Source organism: Suncus etruscus, chromosome X (assembly GCF_024139225.1).
Source record: "Suncus etruscus isolate mSunEtr1 chromosome X, mSunEtr1.pri.cur, whole genome shotgun sequence".
Classification (NCBI taxonomy): Eukaryota; Metazoa; Chordata; class Mammalia; order Eulipotyphla; family Soricidae; genus Suncus; species Suncus etruscus.
The window spans coordinates 46,062,356-46,085,516 of NC_064868.1; the positions used below are offsets into that span (position 1 = coordinate 46,062,356).

Sequence of the window (23,161 nt, forward strand, 5' to 3'; positions counted from 1 at the left end):
AGGAAACATTGCCCTTGGAGTCTCTGGCTTCCAATCATACTCTTCAGCTGTATCTGTGTATAAGCTCCCTAAGACATTAGTATAGGCCTTTGTAGTAAAAGGCTGATTGCAAACCTGTTCAATCTAAAACGTTGTTTCCATTGTTTGCTGGTTCTTTATGATATAATGAATAGTCGAGGGTTTGTGTTGTTCCTCTTCCACTTTTTTCGGACAATACTCCCCAGTAAATATTGATAAGTACAGTGCTTGGAGTTTCTACCCTATTAGATCATTGTATTTGTTCATGGAGTATTACATGTATATATGGTACATATTCTAAGTACTTTAGAAAAGTGCTATCATTCTGTGTTTATCCTTCATCTTCTAGCTTAACTTCATTTAACATAATATTTTTGTACATCCATCCATGTTACTGCAAAATTCATGATTGTATAGTTTCTAACTAATATAGTAATATAGTATTCTAATATAGTATTCCGTTGTGTATAATACCACATCTTCATAAACCACTCATCTGTTGTTGGGCATTGAGGTTGGTTCCAAATCTTGGATAATGTACTGAGTGCTGTGATAAATAGTGGAGTGCACACATACTTTGGGATAAATGTCCCTCTGACTTGGGGATAGATACCCAGAAGAGCAATTGCTGGGTCACCTAGCAGTTCAATTCTGAGTTTACTGAGCACTCTCCACACTGTTTTCCATAGGGGTTGCAGGGAATGCAGGCAGCATTCCCACCAGCAGTGGATGAGAGTTCCTTTCAAACCACATCCCCGCCAACAGAAATTATTCCCATTATTTTTTATGTGAGCCATCCTCGCTGGTGTAAGGTCGTACCTCATCAAGTCATACGTCTTGATTTGGATTTCCCTAATAATGAGTGAAGGTGAGCATGTTTTCATGTGTCTGTTCACTATCTTTGGTCTTCCTCAGAAAAGTGTCAATTCATTTCTTCTCCCCATTTTTCTATGACTTTATTAGATTTTTTGGAGCTCAGCTTTCTGAGTGCTTTGTATATCTTAGATATCAGTCCTTTCTCTGACATGTTGAGTGCAAAAAATTTTAGCATATGTTAACTGTCTTCTAGTATTAATGAGCATTTCTTTTGCCATGCAGAAACTTTTTGGTTTGATGTAGTCCAATTTATTTAGGTTTGATGCTAAAGTTTTTGCCATTGGCAATCTAGTCTCAAAGAATTTTTGATATATATGTCTTGGAGTGTTCTGCCTATTTATTTTCTCAATAAAATTTATAGATTCAGGTCTGATTTTAAGTCTTTAATCTATTTTGAGTGGACTTTTGTGTAAGGTGTGAGGTATAAATCAATTTTTAATTTTTTACAGGTGGTTATCCAGTTTTTCCAACACCATTTGTTGAAGAGATTGTCTTTGTCCCATTCCAAGTTCTTGGCTCTTTTTCAAATATTAGTTGACTGTATATTTTGGGGGTTATCTCTGGATATTCTGTTCTAACACACTGGTCTGCGACTCTGTCTTTGTTCCAGTACCATGCTGTTTTGATCACTATGGCTTTATAGTAAAGCTTCAGGTTAAGTAAAGAAATGCTTCCTAGCTTCTTGTTTTTCAGTGTGTATTTGGCTAACTTGAGTATTTTTTGGTTCTAGAAAAATTTATTAAATGACTGTTCTAAGTCCTTAAAAATGATTTTTGGATTTGGATTGAGATTTAATTGAATCTATATAGAAATTTAGGTAAGAGTCATTTTGAGTATGTTGATACTACCTACCCATGAGCATGGGATTTTCTTCTATTTCCTTAGGTCCTCTTTAATTTCTTTCTAAAGTGCTTTGAAGTTTGCATGGTATAGGTCTTTCACTTCTCTTGTAAGGTTGAGTCTTAGGTACTTTATATTTTTGGATACTATTTTAAATGGCATTGTCTCCTTAATTCTTTCTCCTCTACTTTGTTATTTGTATAAAGGAATGCTACTGTCTTTTGTGTATTGACTTTGTAGCCAGCCACTTTGCTGTATTGGTTAATTGTTTCTAGGAAAAAAAGATTTTTTAACTTACAATCCAAGGCCCTGTTATAAGAATGAGGGAGGAGACAGAATCTGACTTCCACTGAATTGATTCCATCTCAGATAAATTATTTCTTCAAATTTGGGCTATCTTTTAAATTGAATATTTATTCATAGAACACAGTTAGTGTACAATATTCAACCTTATTAAACAGCTTTGTAGAGGAGCAAGAGGGAATTCATTGAGGACAGAGGGGAATCACACAGTGAACAATTGAAGCTTATGGGTGAATTGCCAAAGAAAGTGTTGTGTTTTTCACTGCTAACTTTTCTAGATGGCTTGGGAGACTATCCTTTCTGTAACCCCTTTGATTTCTTTAACTTAAAAAAATTGCTTGTTAAAGCACAAATTATTCTTAAATTATGAATTAACAGTATCCTTTCTATTTACTTTTATCCTTTTCAACTGCCCTTTTTCAGCTTCCCCTCTGTTTGCTCTGCCCACTGCAATTGGCAAGGACAATGTGTTCTTTTGTTCTCATGCTGGAGCTTTTCCAACACCAACTTTTATGCCCAGTGTTAGATGTAGCTACTTAAGAATAGAATCTCTAATTTACCTCAATAGGTTTTCATTTTCTGTACCTCACCTTCCCTTTACTCCTCCCTGTAGAATTCTCATTAATAACAATGGACTCTTTAAACAATAACTTCAGAAATTAAATTATTTTCTGCCCATCCTAGATATTCTGCCAGATCCAAATACCTATTATATGCTTTAGAACATTACCTTTTCACCACTGTTCGGAATAAATATCTTGAAGGTTACAGTCTAAACTAAGCTGAATTAATGTGCTGTATTAGATATTAGTATTAGAGACTGAATGTTCTGGCACCACTGTCCACATGTCTAAATAAAAGAAACCTTACTGCAGAAAAGATAGTTTCATGAGTAAGACAGATTCTACAATTTTCCTGGCAAGCATTTGATTGGGAGTGTTCCAACCCACTTCCAAACACTTTCAAACAATCCCTTGTGTAGAAGCCTGGAACAAAACTGTTCTCCAGCTGGATGGGAGAAAATATCAATCAATAAGATTGCTTTGATTGGCAATTATGTGCTTGAAAAATTGTTGTGACAGCAATTTATTTCAAAAGCTATGACTTCCTCTTTCCCCTATGCTTTAAGGCAAGGAGGCCCTCTGTAAATAGCACATAAGAAGAGAATAAGGATGTAAAGAGTTGTTTATGGCTCTTTCTTTTTGTAGTTGTGCAGTGCTCAGCATAAGTTATGCAATGTTATCAATAGTAAGTTAACAGAGAGTAGAGTAGTTGTAGTCTTATCTCCAAAAATACGGCTTTCCATATTATGGCTTAACAACCTATTCTAAGGTCTGACTAAAGACAAATGTTATATCTCACTATACACCAAACTACTCAACAATGACAATCACTGGTGCTAATAAAATCAGTAGTTGAAAGTAAGCTTAAGGGATTTTAGAGAATGTATCTGTATTCATACAATTGCAGCTACTCTGCTATCATTAATAACGTACAGGCTGGTTGGCTTGTCACTACTAACACAGAAAAGTCAATCCCTTCTGGTCTAGAACAGTCTAGGGGATGACTTTTTAGTTCCAGTTTTAATTCTGTTAATTCTTTTGCCTTTAGGTATATAAGCTAATAAAGTACTCACACATTATGTTATCAAACATGTGTTTAATGTTATTCAGTACACTACAAAAGTCTTGGGGAAAATGACCCATATATTTATTTCTCGTATTGCCTTGCAGAGCCCTCAAATCATCACTTTCTTTTTAAGGTATTTACCTCAGAAATATTTTAACCTTTCACAAAGAGGGCATAATCATCATGACTTGGCTCATAATCAGTTTTCTCCTTTTTCAATTGAAACACCAAAATTCCTCATTACTTTATGCAGCAAAATAAGTAGTACTTTCTCAGCTATATATCATCCTAATTTCATAAGATTTAAATGGCACATTGAAATTTAAGCAGAAAATTTGTGACTTGAAGCAAATAATATATCTTCTTGAAGTTCTCTTTAAAACCATGTATACTTTTGCTAATAAACTGGGACTTAACATGCGATCCCCAAAATATTGTTAGATAAGTATCAAAATACAGATATAGCTTAACATGAAAGCCCTGACTTTTGGTCATAAGAATTTTATTCCTACCTTAACCTCATGTACAAAATTCCATCTTGATCTCAATATTCTTTGGTACACCTGGCAACACCATCATATGTGTGCTCTTAGTCACATCTCAGTCAGATATGTGGGAGCATTTCAAGTAGAATATGCTACCCAGGATGAAACCACAACAAAGTATGCACTTATCAAAACTAAGAGTCTGAAGACGATGGCCAAGTGTCCCAGAATAATAATTTATTGAACAACTTTGTAACATTACAAAAAAGGAAAGGAAAGAGGGAAGAGAGGTAATAAAAAACATGTGAAAGTGGTTGAGTTGGGAAAAAATTTGTGGAGAAAAAGGAAAGGAAAGAGGGAAGAGAGGTAATAAAAAACATGTGAAAGTGGTTGAGTTGGGAAAAAATTTGTGGAGATGCCCATAGAATATTAGGGAAGTAGAATGAGAAAAATAAAAGCAGTCAATATAGATTTTATTATCAATTCATCTATATTAAATTTAATTCAACAAGGAATTATGGAAGTCAAATGGAATATAAAGGTGGACTAATTGTGCCCCACTTCTCCTGTGCACACGACTGAAGATGTTTCTTGAGGAACATTAATTCCCAGTATTTCTGTTACAGGTGTCTTTTTGGCACTCTGTATTCCACCAATACTCACTCAACACAAATTTACTTTCTAAATTTGCTTCCTACATTACCATAACTTTCACTTTGTCATATCTAATATTTCCCCCTCTTTGAAAAGGTTATGCATGATTGGGGAGATTGCACAATAGGATGGAGTGCATGCTTTGTCTGCAAAAAAACAAAAAACCCGTTTATTTTTAGTACTGATTTTCTCAACCACTGGAATGGGAGTGACTACTGAGTATCCCAGATATTGCACTTATACCCAAGCAAAATCAAAAGGAAATGCATGTTAATAACTAATACTCAATTGTCTCTATTACAAATATTATTAAGAATGACAAATGTAAAATGGGGTCTTACTATGAGGAAAACAATGCTATAAATGCTTATTTGAACACCATCACTTACCTCCACAATTTCCTATTTGTTACGGATGAGGTTTCTAAAATTTTCTTTGTTCTAGTTTATTATAAAGGTTTTTTTTTTTCAGAATAATCACCTACACTGATACCAAGACTGAAACAGTGAAAAAAATTATCATAGTGTCTTGATCTTCTCCTAAAGCCCAGTGAGAAAATGCTTTTGATTATCCTAAAAATATTTCAATCCCTGATAGGAGAAATTAAACATACAAAAGTAAAAGAAGGTATAAACTATGGTAGCACTGTGTTTAATCTCCAGCCATAGTTGACACTGAATATAGTGAATACTATAATCAGATACAAAGAGGATCACTCATTCACAAAGCAAGTTTTAATGGCTAATTTTTATTCCTATCTCAAGCCAGCATTGCTCGATGACTATAAGCTACAGCTTCTGTGGCTACTGTTCAGTCAGAATACTGACCTGATTCACCTATATCTACTGAGACCTACTGTGTTCTTTGGAAAACAGTTCTTTCCTCTCAAAGTGCCCGTTTCAGTAATCTTTGACATCTATCTATAGAAAACAATATAAGAAGGTCATTTCTCCTGTTCTGGCTTACATTCAGTTCTATTGTAAGGAAATACAGTATTAAAGAATATTGAACAGAATAGACAGATAAAGCATGACTATGAAGGTGGAGAGATGGTTTACAGGGAAAGAGAAAAAAGAAAATTTCCTTTATTATATCAGAACTGAAACCTACAAACACAGAGACACACATTCTTAGAATTTCCTCAATAGTATAGAAAATATATATTTTCTTAGGCAAAAACGAGCCATAAGAATTCTATTATCATGCAAATTCTGTAGAATTTTCTTCACCTGACAATTTTTTTTTTGCATAAGGTTCACATTCCTTTGACAGGATGGGGAAAACCCAGTGATGCTTAGGGCTTACTCCTAAATCTGTTCTCAAAAATCAAGCCTGATGGTGCTGTAAAGTCTTTAATGAGTGCCAGGGACCAAACATGAATTGATTGTGTGAAAGACATGTGCTCTGGGGGCCAAATGACAGCATAGTTGTAGGGCATTTGCCTTGAAAACATCGACCAGGGTAGGACCTGGTTTCAATCTCATATGGTCCCCTGAGCCTTCCAGGAGAGATTTCTGAGCTGAGAGCCAGGAGGAACCCCTGAATGCTGCAGAATATGGCCTCAGGCTTTGTTGCTCATGACTTTATTGTCTTTGAAGCAGGTTTCAGGGGCTGGAGAAATAGCATGGAGGTAAGGTGTTTGCCTTGCATGCAGAAGGACGGTGGTTTGAATCCTGGCATCTCATATGGTCCCCCGAACCTTCCAGGAGCGATTTCTGAGCATAAAGCCAGGAGTAACCCCTGAGTGCTGCCGGGTGTGACCCATAAACCAAAAAAACAAACAAACCAAACCAAACCAAAACAAAACAAAAAACCCAAAACGAAGCAGGTTTCACATATTTGGGTCTCCACCTCATATTCCGTCCTTCACCTGGGCACGGCTGACATGGTTTCTGGGTCCCAAAGGCTCAGGCTTTATCGCCCATATTCTTGTTGTCTCTGAAGTGGGTTTCACTGATCTGGGTCAGTGATCTGGATTCCTTCCCTCATATGGGCATCACAGATTGATGTCCCAAAGCCTTACGATTTGCCACCTGCAGTTTTGTCTCCCTTATATTTTTAAAATAGTTATTATTTAAGCACGGTAGTTATGAAAAATGTTTGTATTTGGGTCTCAGTCATCAAATGTATAAATCATTTTACCAGTGTAAGTTTCCAGCCACCACTGTTCCCCATTTTACTACTCCCTCATTCCCAGCCTGTCTTCAAGTCAGGTTATATCTCTCTTGCTATCATTGTCATAGTAGTTGTTGGTGTGGTTATTTCTATAATTGCACTCACCACTCTTTGTGGTAAGCTTTAAATTATGGGCTTGTCGGTAACTTCTATATCTTAGATATTAACACCTTACCCGATGGGTATTCAGTGAATAGTTTCTCCTGTGCAATGGGTGGCGTTTGTAACTGAGTTACTGCTTTCTTCAAGGTGCAGAGTTTTCTCAGTTTAACATAGTCCCTTTTGTGTATATGTGCTTCCACTTTTTTGGACAGTGAAATATCCTCCTTGAAGATGCCTTTATTCTCAATGTCATGGAGTGTTTGACTACATATATACATATTATATTATTATATTATAATATTATTATATTATATTATATTATATTATATTATATTATATTATATTATATTATATTATATTATATTATATTATATTATATTATATTATATTATATTATATTATATTATATTATATTATATTATATGATAATTATTATAGTTTCAGTTCTGATATAAAGGATTTAATCCATTTTGATTTGACTTTTGTGCACAGTGTTAGAGATCTTAGTTTGCTTTTTTTGCATGTGGCTGACCAATTGCCCAAAACCACTCATTGAAGACGCTTTCCTGTTTTTTGCTTTCCTGTTTTCTGTCTTCTGAGAAGGCCAAGAAAGACCCAATGAAAGCTGTCTCCTAGAGGCTCCACAGCAGACAGGTACCCTCTCTCTTTGACTGTGAAGGGGAAGGAGTATGATCCCTGCTGTGAGCTTAATCACAAGGAGATAGACTGAAAAAGTCTCTGCTGCCTTTGCCCATTTCTCTTTTGTCTCCTCAAATTCTCCTGAGAAAGCCTAGAAAGACCCAGCAAAAAGTGTCTCATTGAAGCTCCACAGCAGACAGGACCTCCAGGAGAGCACAATGCTCCACTTCGTGGTCCCACAATTTTTCTAACTAATGAACTCCACCATAACACGTTATAAAAATCACACTACAAGTGTGACAATGGGGAAACTTTGTAGGCAAAGAACATGAATAGAGAATGAAGATGATAGCTCTGGTGACCCCCAAAATACCATCCACCTGATTAATCTCTCAGATAAGGAGTTTAGAATAGAAATATGGAGGATCCTCATAGAAATCAAAGACAGCATAGGCCAAGCTGAACAGAACACAAAGACAGAAATCAGGAAACTCCAAACTGAAATAACAGGTCTGAAAAACACGGTAGATGAACTGAAGAACTCAATAAAGAGCCTCTCCAACAGGGTAATAGCAGATGAGGACTGAATCATTGAACCGAAAGATGAGATGAAGAACAACTCCATACAGCAGAAGAGATTGGAAAAGAACCTTAAGGCAAATGATCAGATATGAAAATTGTACTCAGGGAATGTGAACAGATGAAAATAGAGGTCTTTGATAAACTCAACAGAAACAAGATAAGAATTATTGGAATTACAGGGATCAGGAAGAAGATCCCCATAAAGAATCAACAGTCAAAGACATAATTTCAGAGAAACTCCCAGAGCTAAATACTGCAAGCAACAAAACATAGACTCAAAATCAAAGGCTGGAGGAAAATCATCCAAGCAAACAACACCCTTAAAAAAGCTGAAGTGGACATATTAATATCAGATTACACAAACTTTAGACTAAGAAAAGTTGTAATGGACAAAGATGGACAGTTCATACTAATCATGGGATATGCGCAACAGAAAGAAATTGCCATAATAAAATTATATGCACCCAATGAGAGACTAGCAAAATATTTAAAACAATTATTGACAAATTTGGAAGAAGATATTAATAGTAACACAATAATTGTGGAAGATCTCAACATAGACTTGTCACCACTTGATAGCTCAATCAGAGTGAAACCCAACAAAAATATACTAGCCCTGAGTACAGAAATGGAAGAAAAAGGCCTATATCACTACATCCACAGAAACCTAGATACACATTCTTCTCCAACGTACATGGGTCATTCTCCAGAATAAACCACATGCTGTCACATAAAGCATACGTCGATAAAATCAAGAGAAAAGAAATTGTGCAGTCTACATTTGCTGACCACAAGGATCTGAAATTAGATATGAACTACAAAGGGACATCGAAGAAAACCTTTAACACCTGAAAATTAAACAGCCTACCACTAAAAAGTCAGTGGGTCGAAGATAATATCAAAGAGGAAATAAAAATTTTCTGGAAACAGGTGACAATGAAGACACAACCTATCAGAGTTAATGGGACATAATTAAAGCGGCACTGAGAGAAAAATTTATAGCTTTGCAAGCACAGACCAGAAAAGAGAAGGGGTCTACCTAAATAGCTTAATTATGCAGCTTATAAAACTAGAAAATGATCAACAAAAGGAACAAAAATAGGTAGACAGAAGTAAATAACAAAGCTTAGAGCAGAGATCAATAAAGTAGAAACCCAAAACCAAACCAAAAGATCCAATAAAAGCCAAAGTTTATTCTTTGAAAAAATAAACAAGATTTATAGAACATGGCAAAACTAACAAAGAATGAGGGAGAAACTTCATAAACCAGATTAGAAATGAAATGGGGAAGATCACTACAGATATTGCAGAAATTCAAAGGGTAATCATAGGCTACTTGGAGAAACACTATGCCATGAAACATGAGAACCTGGAATAAATGGATCAATTCCTGGACTCTTATAATATTCCACGGTTGAATAAGAAAAATAAAGCATGAATAAACATCCCCAACTCTATTGTCGAATTTAAAACACATGTAAGAAAATGTCTGTGAGAAACAAAAGCCCAGCCCATGGATTCATGAATGAATTATTTCAAACATATCAATAGGAATTGTTACCAATCTTGCCAGGCTTTCAAGAAATCAAAAAAATGGGAACACATACAAATAGTTTTTATGAAGCCAACCACACCTTGATTACAAAACCAAACAAAGATGCTGCCCAAAAAGAAAAATAAAGACAAATATACCTCATGAATAGAGATGCAAAGATCCTCAACAAAATTCTGGCAAAGGGGATCCAATAACTCATCAAGAAGGTCATTCACCACGATCAAGTAGGTTTCATCCCCGGGATGCAAGGATGGTTTAACATCAGTAAATCAATCAAAATAATACACAATATCAACAAGAAGAATAATAAAAACCATACAATCATATCAATAGATGCACAGAAACCTTTGATTTGGTAATATACCCATTCTTGATAAATACTCTCATCAAGATGGGAATGAAAGAAACTTCCCAATATATTTAAGCCATCTACCACAAACCAGTGGCAAATTATATCCTCAATGAAGAAAAACTAAAAGCCTTTCCTGGTACAAGATAAGGCCATCGTCTCTCAACACTCCTATTCAACATAGTACTGGAAGTACTTGCTATAGCAATTAGGTACAAAAAAGATATTAAGGACATCCAGATAGTAAAGGAAGAAGTCAATCTCTTGATGTTCACAGATGACATTAAATTATACTTAGATATACCCAAATAATCTACTAAAAAGCTTCTAGAAAGTATAGATTCCTACAGCAAAGTGGAAGGCTACAAAATTAACGTGCAAAAATCAATGGTCTTCTTATACAACAATAATGATAGAGAAGAAATGGACATTAAGAAAACAACCCAATTTACATTAGTGTCACAGAAACTCAAATATCTTGGAGTCAACTCTGCTAAAGTCGACTACAAAAAATCCTACAAAACCCTGCTTCAAGAAATAAGAGAAGACGCGTGGAAATAGAAACACCCTGCTCATTGATTGGCAGGATTATCATCATTAACATAGCAATAGTCCCTAAAGCATTGTACAGATTTAATGCAATACCTCTAAGGATACCCATGAAATTTTTCAAAGAAGTAGAACAAACACTCCTAAAATTTATTTGGAACAATATTCACCCGCGAATATTTAGAGCAATCCCTGGGAAAAGAAATATGGGAGGCAACACTTTCCCCAACTTTAAATTTTATTACAAAGCTATAGTCATTAAAACAACATGGTACTTAAATAAAGATAGGCCCTCAGATTAGTGGAATACACTTGAGTATTCAGAGAATGTTCCCCAGATCAGTTAATTAATAATTAATTGATCTTTGATAAAGGGGCAATAAATGCAAAATGGAGCAAGTGGTGTTGGGAAAACTTGTCAGCCACTTGCAAAAAAAACTAACACAAATCTCCTTCTATTACCATGCACAAATGTCAAATCCAAATGGATTAAAGATCTTGATATCAGACCTGAAACTAAAAGGTATATAGAACTAAATGTATGGATAACACTTTATGACATTGAGACTAAAGGCATCTTTAAGGAGAAAACAACACTCTGAACAAGTGGAAGCAGAGATAAACTGAGAGAACTATATTAAGCTTAAAAGCTTTTGCACCTCAAAGGAAATATTGCCTAGGATACAAAACCCACCCAAGGAATGGGAGAAGCTATTCACCCAATACCCATAAGATAAGGGGTTAATATGAAAGATATTCAATCTACTGACAGAACTTAACAAGATAAAAACATTTAACCCCATCAAAGAAAGGAGAGAAGAAATGAACAATTTCTCAGTGAAGATATACAAATAGCCAAAAGTCACATGATAAAATGCTTAACATCACTAATCATCAGGGAGTTGCAAGTCATAACAACTATGAGGTACTATTTCACACCACAGAGATTGGTGCACATCACAAAGAATGAGAACAAGCAGTGCTGGTGAAGGTGTGGAGAGAAAGGAACTCTTATTTACAGCTGGTGGGAATGTCGTCTAGTTCAGCCTTTATAGAAAATATGGAGATTCCTCAGAAACTGGAAATTGAGTTTCCATATGATCCATCTATACTAGTCCTAGGTATATACCCTAGGAAAACAAAAATACAATCCAAAAATCCTTCCTCACACCTTTATTTATTGTAGCACTATTTCCAATAGCCAGACTCTGGAAAAAAATCAAAGATTCCCTTCATCAGAGAATTGGCTAAAGAAACTGTGGTACATATACACAATGAAATATTATGCAGCCATCAGGGAAGATAATCATAAAATTTATCTATACATGAATGTACATGGAATCAATTATACTGAGTAAAATAAGTCAGAGGGAGAGAGATAGACACAGAGTAGTCACACTCATTATGGTTTTTTTTAAGTAAAGACTTTATTGCAACAATCCCATAGACAATTGAGTTAAGGGCTGGAAGGACCAGCTCACAACATGAAGCTCATCACAAAGAGTAGTGAATGCTAGTAGGGAAGTAACTACACTAACAACTAGAATGACAATGTTAATGAATGAAAGAAGTAGGATGCCTGTCTCAAATATAGATAAGGGAAGGTGAGGAAGGAGATAGGGACATTGGTGGTGGGAATGTTGCACTGGTGGTGGGGGGTGTTCTGTTTGTTACTAGAAACAACTATAATAATGCTTGTAATTATGGTGCTTAAAGATTTTATAAAAATAAGATGATTTTCTTGCTGCATTTTGCATTTCTTGCACCTTTATGATTGTATGTCTAGGGGTCATTCTCTGAATACTTAAGTCTATTCTATTGATATTAGGGTCTGTCTTTATTCTCATAGCATGTTGTTTTAATGACCATTGTTTTATCTACAAGTATAAGTTGAGGAAAGTGATGTATCTCATATTTTTTTCCTAACAGTTGTTTTAGATATTTATAGGTGTTTATTTCCAAAGTCAATGTCAGGAGTGTTTTATCTACTTCTTGAAAAATACTATGGATATTCTTATCTTTTATGGAACCTCTTATGAGAGATTCATTTTCTCCTGTCACAAACCATATTCATTTTTATGACTGAATAGCATCACTATTTGCTACAAAATTATTAACTAACTCTAGCAACATAATTGAATCACTTATAGAAATATATTAACTTTAGAAAATATAATTTTTCCTTTATATACATACTACTTTATTTTTAAATTATTCTTTTATTTTTATAACATTTTCATTTACAAACATCTTATTTCTTTGAATATTACATCATTTTCCCTGTATTTATATTTAAATCCATATTCTACAGTGTAGAGTTACTTCTAAAGATTACTCACAGATCACTTACGATGGTATTCAAAGGACTATGTGTTTTTCTATGATTATTTGAAGGTAGCCATATGCAAGTACCTTACACACTATACTATATCTCTGGTTCTGCATCTTTATAATTATATGTTTACATAGTTATCATAATTTTTTTTGTTTTAACCTCTATTCTTTTTTTTAATTTAAACACCTTGATTACATACATGATTGTGTTTGGGTTTCAGTCATAAAAGAAACACCACCCATCACCAGTGCAACATTCCCATCACCCAGTCCCAAATCTCTCTCTTCCCCACCCAACCCCCGCCGTTTCAATTTAATCAATAGTGATGGGGGTGTTAAGATATGCTACATCCTCTTCCTTCAACCGTGGAAGATTATAAGAGTCCAAGAATTTATCCATTTCTTTCAGGTTCTCATTTTTAGTGGCATAGAATTTCTCAAAGTAGTTTCTGATTACCCTTTGAATCTCTGCCATATCAGAAGTGATCTCTCCTTTTTCATTCTTTTTTTTATTTAAACACCTTGATTACATACATGATTGTGTTTGGGTTTCAGTCATAAAAGGAACACCACCCATCACCAGTGCAACATTTCCATCACCCAAGTCCCAAATCTCCCTCCTCCCCACCCAACCCCCGCCTGTACCCTAAACAGGCTCTACATTTCCCTCATAAATTCTCAATATTAGGACAGTTCAAAATGTAGTTATTTCTCTAACTAAACTCATCACTCTTTGTGGTGAGCTTCCTGAGGTGAGCTGGAACTTCCAGCTCTTTTCTCTTTTGTGTCTGAAATTTATTATTGCAAGAATGTCTTTCATTTTTCTTAAAACCCATAGATGAGTGAGACCATTCTGCATTTTTCTCTCTGTCTCTGACTTATTTCACTCAGCATAATAGATTCCGTGTACATCCATGTAAAGGAAAATTTCATGACTTCATCTCTCCTGACAGCTGCATAATATTCCATTGTGTATATGTACCACAGTTTCTTTAGCCATTCGTCTGTTGAAGGGCATCTTGGTTGTTTCCAGAGTCTTGCTATGGTAAATAGTGCTGCAATGAATATAGGTGTAACGAAGGGATTTTTGTATTGTATTTTTGTGTTCATAGGGTATATTCCTAGGAGTGGTACAGCTGGGTCATATGGGAGCTCGATTTCCAGTTTTTGGAGGAATCTCCATATTGCTTTCCATAAAGGTTGAACTAGAAGGCATTCCCACCAGCAGTGGATAAGGGTTCCTTTTTCTCCACATCCCCGCCAGCACTGTTTTTTCTCATTCTTTGTGATGTGTGCCATTCTCTGTGGTGTGAGGTGGTATCTCATTGTTGTTTTGATTTGCATCTCCCTGAAGATTAGTGATGTGGAGCATTTCTTCATGTGTCTTTTGGCCATTTGTATTTCTTCTTTGTCAAGTGTCTGTTCATTTCTTCTCCCCATTTTTAGATGGGATTAGATGTTTTTTCTTGTAAATTTCTGTCAGTGCCTTGTATATTTTGGAGATTAGCCCCTTGTCTGATGGGTATTGGGTGAATAGATTCTCCCACTCAGTGGGTGGCTCTTGTATCCTGGGCACTATTTCCTTTGAGGTGCAGAAGCTTCTCAACTTAATATATTCCCATCTGTTAATCTCTGTTTTCACTTGCTTGGAGAGTGCAGTTTCCTCCTTGAAGATGCCTGTAGTCTCAATGTCCTGGAGAGTTTTGCCTATGTGTTGTTCTATATATCTTATGGTTTTGGGTCTGATATCGAGGTCTTTAATCCATTTGGATTTTACCTTTGTACATGATGTTAGCTGGGGGTCTAAGTTCAATTTTTTGCAAGTGGCTAGCCAGTTGTGCCAACACCACTTGTTGAAGAGGCTTTCCTTGCTCCATTTAGGATTTCCTGCTCCTTCATCAAAAATTAGGTGATTGTATGTCTGGGGAACATTTTCTGAGTATTCAAGCCTATTCCACTGATCTGAGGGTCTGTCCTTATTCCAATACCATGCTGTTTTGATAAGTATTGCTTTGTAGTAAAGTTTAAAGTTGGGGAAAGTAATTCCTCCCATATTCTTTTTCCCAATGATTGCTTTAGCTATTCGAGGGTGTTTATTGTTCCAAACAAAATTCAAAAGTGCCTGATCCACTTCTTTGAAGAATGTCATAGGTATCTTTAGAGGGATAGCGTTGAATCTGTATAACGCCTTGGGGAGTATTGCCATTTTGATGATGTTAATCCTGCCAATCCATGAGCAGGGTATGTGTTTCCATTTACGCGTGTCCTCTCTTATTTCTTGGAGCAGACTTTTATAGTTTTCTTTGTATAGGTCCTTCACATTTTTAGTCAAGTTGATTCCAAGATATTTGAGTTTGTGTGGCACTATTGTGAATGGGGTTGTTTTCTTAATGTCAATTTCTTCCTTATTACTATTGGTGTATACAAAGGCCATTGATTTTTGTGTGTTAATTTTGTAGCCTGCCACCTTGCTATATGAGTCTATTGTTTCTAGAAGCTTTTTGGTAGAGTCTTTAGGGTTTTCTAAGTAGAGCATCATGTCATCTGCAAACAGTGAGAGCTTGACTTCTTCCTTTCCTATCTGGATTTCCTTGATATCTTTTTCTTGCCTAATCGCTATAGCAAGTACTTCCAGTGCTATGTTGAATAGGAGTTGTGAGAGAGGACAGCCTTGTCTTGTGCCAGAATTTAGAGGGAAGGCTTTTAGTTTTTCTCCATTGAGGATAATATTTGCCACTGGCTTGTGGTAGATGGCCTTAACTATATTGAGAAAGGTTCCTTCCATTCCCATCTTGCTGAGAGTTTTGATCAAGAATGGGTGTTGGACCTTGTCAAATGCTTTCTCTGCATCTATTGATATAATCTTGTGGTTTTTAATTTTCTTGTTGTTGATGTTGTGTATTATGTTGATAGACTTACGGATGTTAAACCATCCTTGCATTCCTAGGATGAAACATACTTGATCGTAGTGGATGATCTTCTTAATGAGGTATTGAATCCTATTTGCCAGGACTTTCTTGAGGATCCTTGCATCTGCATTCATCAGCGATATTGGTCTGTAATTTTCTTTTTTCGTAGCATCTCTGTCTGGTTTAGGTATTAGGGTGATGTTGGCTTCATAAAAGCTGTTTGGGAGTGTTTCCGTTTGTTCAATTACATGAAAGAGTCTTGCCAGGATTGGTAGTAGTTCCTCTTGGAAAGTTTGAAAGAATTCATTAGTTAATCCATCTGGACCTGGGCTTTTGTTTTTGGGCAGACTTTTGATTACCATTTTTATTTCATCAATGGTGATGGGGGTGTTTAGGTATGCTACATCCTCTTCCTTCAACCGTGGAAGATTATAAGAGTTCAAGAATTTATCCATTTCTTCCAGGTTCACATTTTCAGTGGCATAGAGTTTTTCAAAGTAGTTTCTGATTACCCTTTGAATCTCTGTCATATCAGTAGTGATCTCTCCTTTTTCATTCCTAATACGAGTTATCAAGTTTCTCTCTCTCTTTCTTTGTTAGGTTTGCCAGTGGTCTATCAATCTTGTTTATTTTTTCGAAGAACCATCTTCTGCTTTCGTTGATCTTTCGGATTGTTTTTTGGGTTTCCACTTCGTTGATTTCTGCTCTAAGCTTTGTTATTTCCTTCTGTCTTTCTAGTTTTGGGTCCTTTTGTTGAGTACTTTCTAGTTCTATTAGCTTTGTCATTAGGCTCCTCATGTAAGCTCCTTATTCCTTCCTGATGTGTGCTTGCAAAGCTATAAATTTTCCTCTCAGTACTGCTTTTGCTGTGTCCCATAAGTTCTGATAGTTTGTGTCTTTATTGTCATTTGTTTCCAGGAACCTTTTGATTTCCTTCTTGATATCATCTCGGACCCACTGGTTATTGAGTATGAGGCTGTTTAACTTCCAGGTGTTAAAGTTTTTCTTCTGAGTCCCTTTGGAATTCACAAATAATTTCAGAGCCTTGAGGTCAGCGAAGGTAGTCTGCAAAATTTCTATCCTCTTGATATTATGGAGGTATGTTTTATGTGCCAGCATGTAGTCTATCCTGGAGAATGTCCCATGTACATTGGAGAAGAATGTGTATCCAGGTTTCTGGGGGTGTAGTGTCCTATATATATCCACTAGGCCTCTTTCTTCCATTTCTCTCCTAAGGTCTAGTATATTCTTGTTGGGTTTCAGTCTGGTTGACCTATCCAGTGTTGACATAGCAGTGTTGAGGTCCCCCACAATTATTTTTTGTTATTGATATTGTTTTTCAGATTTGTCAACAGTTGTTTTAACTATTTTGCTGGCCCCTCATTTGTGCATATATGTTTAGGAGAGTTATTTCTTCCTGCTCTACATACCCCTTGATTAATATAAAATGTCCATCTTTGTCCCTTACAACTTCCTGAGTATAAAGTTTGCATTATATGAAATTAGTATGGCCACTCCAGCTTTTCTATGGGTGTTGTTTGCTTGGATAACTTTTCTCCAGCCTTTTATTTTGAGTCTATGTTTGTTCTGACTATTCAGGTGCGTTTCTTGTAGGCAGCAGAAGGTTGGATTGAGTTTTTTGATCCATTTAGCCACTCTGTGTCTCTTATCTGGTGCATTTAGTCCATTGACGTTGAGAGAAAGAATTGTCCTGGGATTTAATGCCATCTTTATATCGAAATTTGGTGTGTCTTTTGGTTAGTCTTATTTTAAATTAGGTCTTCCAGTTTTTCTCTTAAGACTGGTTTTGAGTCTGTAAAGTTTCTGAGCTGTTTTTTGTCTGTGTGAAACCATGTATTCTTCCGTCAAACTGGAAAGTGAGTTTTGCTGGGTACAGTATTCTAGGTTAAGCATTCATTTCATTCAGTCTTGTCACAATATCCCACCACTGCTTTCTGGCATTGAGTGTTTCTGCTGACAGGACTGCTGTAAATCTCAAGGATGCTTGCTTGAATATAATTTCCCCTTTTGATCTTGCTGTTTTCAGAATTCTGTCTCTATCTGTGGGATTTGTCATTGTGACTAGGATGTGTCTTGGGGTGGTTTTTCTTGGGTCTCTTTTGGTTGGTACTCTTCGAGCATGCAGTATTTGATCACATATATTCTTTAGCTCTGGGGGTTTCTCTTTAATGATGTTCTTGACCATTGATTCTTCCTGGAAATTTTCTTCCTTGGTCTCTGGGACTCCAATTATTCTTAAGTTGTTTCTGTTGATCTTATCATAGACCTCTATTTTCATCTGTTCCCATTCTTTGACTAATGTTTCCATTGTCTGCTCATTTGCTTTAAGTTTTTTTTCCAATCTCTCCTGTTGTATGGAATTGTTATGTATCTCATCTTCCACAGCACCAAGTCTATTCTCAGCTTCTGATACCCTGTCCCAGAGCTTATCCATTTTGTCATTCACTTCGTTTACTGATTTTTTTCAGGCCTGTTAGTTGACATGTTATTTCAGTTTGGAGTTTTGTGATTTCTGTCTTCCTATTTTCTTGATTCTTATTAGTGTTCTGTTCTACTCTATTCATGGTTTCTTTGTGTTCTTTGAGCATATTCCATATTGCTACTCTAAAGTCCTTATCTGAGAGATTGATTAGTTGGTTGGTCGTTAACTGGTCATCAGAATTGTCATCTTCATTCTCTATCTGATGCTGGCCTGCATTGTTTCCCCATTGTCACACTTGTATTGTGGGTTTTTCTACGTGTTTTGGTGGTATTCATTGGTTATATGATGCAGGCAACACACTTCTCTGGCTCTGCCCTTTCTGGATGGGCCGACTTGCCTCCAAGGTAGGGGAGTCCTCCGTGGATGAAGCCTCACACAGGATCAAATCTTAGGCCCGAGCACGCAGCAGAGTAGACAGTCTGGAGAGAAATTCTTGCTTCTGTGATCCAGCACAGTTCTTAGTGTGGTTTTTTTCTTCTTGTGATGGTGTTCTTTTTTTAGAAAGAGCACACGGCTACGTAGCGAAGTGGAGCTAATTGCCTTCTGGAGCCTCTTTTCTGCCCACTCTCAGGAGGTTCACGCAACAGGATAGCAGAGAGACACACACAGGCAGCACTCACAGTTTTTCACAGTCGGGCCCCACTGGTCAGGCGTAGTTTTCATTCGCTCACTGGGCAGCTTCAGAATGCTGTATTTTTGGGGTTCACTTCCCAGGACTTTGAGGAGAGTCACTGGCTCGCTGGGTAGCTTCCGAATGTAGTTCCTTTGGTGTTCGCTTCCCAGGGCTCTGAGGAGAGCTTCTAGAGTTCAGGAAGACAGAGAAGAGTAGGACAGGGCTCCCTTCAGGTGCTCAGTTTCTGGCTCGCTGGGTAGCTTCCAAATGTAGTTTCATTGGGGTTTGCTTCCCAGGGCTCTGAGGAGAGCTTCCAGGGTTCAGGAAAGACAGAGAAGGGTAGGACAGGGCTCCCTTCAGGTGCTCAGTTTCCTCAGAAGAAGCACAGCCGGGTGGAGACTCTTCAGGTAGAGCAATCAGCAATCTGCCTGGAAACCCCCACATCCAGCCAATTCTTACTCACTCCCTGGCTCGCTGGGTAGCTTCCAAATGTCGGGTCTTTGGGGTTCGCTTCCCAGGGCTCTGAGGAGAGCTTCCAGAGTTCAGGAAAGACAGAGAAGGGTAGGACAGGGCTCCCTTCAGGTGCTCAGTTTCCTCAGAAGCACAGCCGGGTGGAGACTCTGCAGGTAGAGCAATCAGCACTCTGCCTGGAAACCCCCACATCCAGCCATTTCTTACTCACCTAGTTATCATAATTTACAAAATTAATAATTGTTTAAGATATAGAATGTTCCAAGTCCAAAACTACCACAATTTTCAGAGTTCCTCAGTGTGCTAATGTTCCCTATCTTCAACTCTTTATCTTTAAATATTATGTACAGTGGCTACTTACATTTCGTGGAATTTGTGAATATGATATTGATTCCATTCTTTCTCTTTCACATTTTATTAAAGATAGCAGCTGAATAGATTAAAAATTCTTAAAATGAGCATTATTTGTATTTGATTAATTTGCAAAAATAAGATTCAGACATATGATAATAAAAAAGTTAAAATGAGTCAGAAACCTTTCTTTCAATTCCCCTGATATTCAGACTAGCATCTCAAGCATAAAAACATTTGTTTTTTTCCCTCTTAATCAGAAATAAAATTGTTCAAAAACATTTAAATTCAAAACAACCATCAAGATAAGGGGGAGGCATTACGTCCTTCATGTTAAAAGACCTTGGAAAGCACCAATTTTAAAAAGGCCCTATATACCTAATGGGGAATTTATTATTTTTTTTTAAATCTGTCTAGGGCCGGAACAACAGTGGTTCAAGTTGTAGAGCATCTGCCTTGCTCTCGCTAACCTAGAACAGACTGCGGTTTGATTCCCAGCGTCACACACGGTTCCCCAAGCCAGGATTTCTGAGCCTATAGCCAGGAGTAAACCCTGAGCATGACCAGCTGTGGCCTAAAAACCACACACACACACACACACACACAGCTGTCTACTATTACAGGAACTTTTTCAAAGCAGTCTGTATTCTGCAAAGAAGGAAGCATGAAAAATGCCACCTGTAAAAAAGAAAGCTTGAAAAATAACCTGTATGCACAGGCACTAGGGCCCTGACTATGTTCTGTTTCTGCTTAGTATGAATTTCTAGAAAAAATTCTTACCTGGCAGGGGTGATTCCATAATCAGGAAGGTGGTTTCCCCAGGGTGAGGCTCACTCATTGCACTCTGGGCATGCTTACCCCAATTGCACTCTGGGCATGCTTACCCCTGCAATTTCCCCAAATGTGGGAAGCTCGACTGCATAATTTATGGTAGTGGGGGACTGCGTGTGCACTCTCCCCTGAAAAAAAAAGAAAAAAACGTCTTGCTTGGGATAAAAGCTCAGGTCAAAACCAGAGCACAGAGATTTTATAGCCTGCCATTTTTACTCCCTAATGTGCCCTCAGCTTAATATAATCCCATCTTTTTATCTCTGCTTTCACTTTTTTGGAGAGTGATATTCCCTCCTGGATGATGCCTTTAGTCTCAATGTTATTCATTATTTTACTACGTGTTCCTCTATATACTTTATGGTCCAGATACAAAATCAAAGTCTTTAATCCATTTTGTATTTTACCTTTGTCTATGGTGTTAGATGCAGTTGTGAATTTGGTTTTTTGCATGTGGCTGGACAGTTGTTCCACCATCACTTATTGAAGAGGCTTTCCTTGCTCCCTTTTGCATTTCTTGCCCCTATATCAAAGGTTGGTAGATTGTATATCTGTGGAACATTCTCTGAACACTTAAGTCTATTTCATTGATCTGAGTCTGTCTTTTCCAATACAATGTTATTTTAATGACTGTAATACAATATAAAGTTGGGGTAAGTGATGCCTCTCATCTTCTTTTTCTAAGGGTTTCTATAGCTATTTTGATATTTAGTCTTCCAGATGAACTTATTGAGTATTTGATCCACTACTTTGAAGTATGTCATGTTATTTTTTGAAGCAGGGTTTTTAAGTTTTATTTGTTTAGTTCTTTCCCTCATTTGCTTAAGTTGATGCAAAGGTATTTGAGTTTTTGTGGCACTAGTGTGAATGGAATTTTTATTTTAATTTCCATTTCTTCTCTATCATTATTTGTGAATAAGAAGATCATTAATTTTTTATGTGTTAATTTTGTAGTCTGCCATTTTGCTATAAAAATCTATTGTATTTAGAAGCTTTTTGGTAGTACCTTTAGGTTTTTGTAATAAAGTAGCTTGTCATCTGCAAAAATTGACAGCTTGACTTCTATATTTCCTATTTGGATTCACTTGATATCTTTTTTTCCTCTAATTTCTATGGCAAGAAATTACAGCACTATATTGAATTGAAGTGTTGAAAGGGAGCAGCCTTGACGTGTACCAGAATTTAGAGGATACACTTTAAGTTGATCCCCATTGAGAGTAATATTTGCCATTGCCTTGTGGTAGATAACCTTGATTGAGAAAAGTTCCTCCATTCCATCCTGTTGAAAGATTTTATCATGAATGTGTTTTGTACTTTATCAAATGCTTTCTCTGAATTTATTGATATGATTATATAGTTTTAATTTTTATTTTGTTGACATGGTTGTATTATTTTGATTTATTTATGTATGTTAAACCATCTTTCATTCCTAGAATGAAACCTACTTTGTCAAGGTGTCTGAACTTCCTAATTAGGCGTTGGATTCTATTTGCCAGAATTTTTTTTATTAATTTAATTTAATTTAATAAAAATATCTTTTATAAGGCGAGCCACACCCGTTGGACTTCCCCACAGGGAACACGAAACTTGGGGTGGTCTGGGGTACAGTAACAATGAGATGCGTGAGTGTCCATGGTAAGGTCTATGTGCACGGAGCCCACGGGGACCGCCATCCCCCCTGCCATGGCAGCTCGGCCATCAGCCCCTGCCTGCCAAAACGAGGGGCCGGCTCTCCCCACAACGAGGAGAAGGGGGAAAGCAAGGACGGGCTAGGGAGGCCTATCTTTAAGAGGCCCTGGTAGCCCCAGGGGACCACGCCAACACAACAGCACCCGCCACTGTCGCTCACGTGCCAGAGCAGCCACCGCAGAACTGTGGCCCGACACCTCCATCATCGGCAAGCTTGACCACCTCGACCCCAGCCTCGGGGGAAACCACCAACAACGCAGTGCTGCACTCGTGTATATCAGTGAGGAAAGCCCGGTAGACTCGGGAAAGCACCACCAGCTCGGCCTCGGGCACCTGACATATGACCTGGAGCGCTCAAGGGGCACCACCAAAGACCAGGTGAGGCACTGGATCCTATTTGCGAGGATTTTGTTGAGGATCTTTGCATCTGTGTTCATCAGGGATATTGGTCTGTAATTTTCTTTTTTGGCAGCATCTCTATCAGGTTTTGGTATTAAGGTGATGTTGGCTTCATAAAAGCTATTTGGAAGTGTTCCTGTTTTTTCGATTTCATAAAAGAGCCTGGCCAGAATTGGTAGTAGTTCCTGTTGAAAGGTTTGAAAGAATTCATTCGTGGATCCATCAGGGCCTGGGCTTTTGTTTTTGGGCAAATTTTTGATTACAGTTTTAATTTCCTCAATAGTGATGGGGTGTTTAGATATGCTACA

General features: G+C 37.1%; 1 protein-coding gene and 1 pseudogene across 1 annotated transcript in view; both read left to right on the top strand.

Moving 5' to 3' along the window:
- Positions 1-23,161, top strand: part of MAOA (monoamine oxidase A) — an 857,322-nt gene that overhangs the window by 431,286 nt on the left and 402,875 nt on the right. The window lies entirely within an intron of this gene.
- LOC125999951 (uncharacterized) lies at positions 20,710-20,899 on the top strand (annotated as a pseudogene).